At 27.5% G+C, this 1,875-nt stretch overlaps 1 protein-coding gene across 1 annotated transcript in view; it reads right to left on the bottom strand.

Moving 5' to 3' along the window:
- LOC111679234 (cytosolic 10-formyltetrahydrofolate dehydrogenase) overlaps positions 1–1,875 on the bottom strand; it is a 4,980-nt gene that overhangs the window by 841 nt on the left and 2,264 nt on the right. The window lies entirely within an intron of this gene.

The raw sequence follows: 1,875 nt of genomic DNA, 5'->3' as shown, positions 1-1,875 counted from the left end.
TCTAGTCTATAGTCTAGTCTATAGTCTAGTCTATAGTCTAGTCTATAGTCTAGTCTATAGTCTAGTCTATAGTCTAGTCTATAGTCTATTCTACAGTCTAGTCTATAGCCTAGTCTATAGTCTAGTATATAGTCTAGTATATAGTCTAGTATATAGTCTAGTATATAATCTAGTCTATAGTCTAGTGTATAGACTAGTAATCTAGTATAGTCTATAGTCTAGTCTATAGACTAGTAATCTAGTATAGTCTGGTCTAGTTTATAATTTAATCTATAGTCTAGTCTAAAACCTTGTCTATAGTCTAGTTCATATTCTAGTATATATAGCCTACAGTCTAGTCCATAGTCGATTCTATAGTTCAGTCTATAGTCCAATCTATAGTCTAGTTTATAGTCTCGTCTATATTCTAGTCTGTTGTTTAGTATATATTCTATTATATATTCTAGTCTATAGTCTAGTATAAAGTATAGTATATAGTATAGTCTAGTTAAGTTTATAATCTAATATGTAGTCTAGATTGAAACCTAGTCTAAAGTCTAGTTCATATTCTAGTGTACATAGTGTAGTTCATGATCTATAATCTAGTCTATCGCAGTGGTGTAAGGAACATGTCCAAAAAAGTACAATATCCCTACTGTCGTGACGGAAAAGAACAATTGACTTTTAGTGGTAAATATTTAGCTACAATTACACATTTGTTTAATACATATTTATAGATAAATTTGGTAAATGGGAACAATTAAAACGTTTGTGACAAACATGCGAAGGTACATATGTATGTTAAAATCACAAGTTTCTAGAAAACCGAATTAATAGACATATTTAGGAAAGAGTAGCGATTTTGTCCAATATATCATATCAGGAATCGGAGAGCTAAAGTTTTTAGAGATTTGTTTGTTTTTATTATTACTCACTTTGTAAATGTGAGACAAAAAATACAACTCTGTTAAGTTTACTAACGATGCCAACAGCCATGTATGCTTAAAGTAAACAATGAAATCAACTCTGTAGATTTAGTAAATTTGGAAATAATTTTAAAATTGTTTCAGTTATTTCACATTTTCTAAACAAAAATTAAAAATTGATATTTTTAATTTTGAATCGGGAGTACATTATAAGTAGGGTTAGGAATAGTTTGCCTTTAACCTCTTATGATTTATTCACGCATTAAAGCTAAACATTTACATTTTTTCTACTAGTACATATGATACACAAACAAACAAACACTTAATAAAGTGGGTCATTTTATGGCTAGGATTATGATCCTAAAATTCTCTAACATTTAATTTAAAATCGTAACTTCTTGTTTGCCTCTTGCTCTTCCATAAACTGATTTTTAGTTTACAGAGTTATTTGCACTATTGTTTACTCAAACAATAAAAAACAAAGTTGAAATGATTGTTTCTTTTTATTTTTATATTTTTTTTGTTTGTTTTAGTTCCTGTATTAGTTCATGTATTTAGTGCGAGTACAGGGTTGTGTAGTTTGTTTGACATGCTGTTACATGTTTAGTTTAAAATTTTTTTGAAAGACATGTTAGTTGTATGCTTAGTTTTATTCTTTTTGTTTAAATCATGACAATGTTTTCGCTTGTTTTAATTTGTTATAAATCTTCGTTTTGATGGTATGGCTAAGGAAAAGCCAACCTAAATTAAAACATAGTTTATAGAACAAAATAATTATTTTAATATATTTTTGTCTTAAATCATTGTTTTCATATATGAAAACAGGAAGATACTTTAAGAACTCGTTTTAGTTACTTTACATAGCATATAAATAGTTTTTCCAATAGGAAGAAATTAGGAAAATTAGTTCTTTTTGTCCTATATATTAAAAAAATATATATCGTTATCTATGGACTAGACTATAAACTAG

Source organism: Lucilia cuprina, chromosome 2, assembly GCF_022045245.1.
Source record: "Lucilia cuprina isolate Lc7/37 chromosome 2, ASM2204524v1, whole genome shotgun sequence".
Taxonomy (NCBI): Eukaryota; Metazoa; Arthropoda; class Insecta; order Diptera; family Calliphoridae; genus Lucilia; species Lucilia cuprina.
The sequence above is the reverse complement of the archived record's forward strand: the minus strand, read 5'-3'. Positions and strand labels throughout refer to the sequence as shown.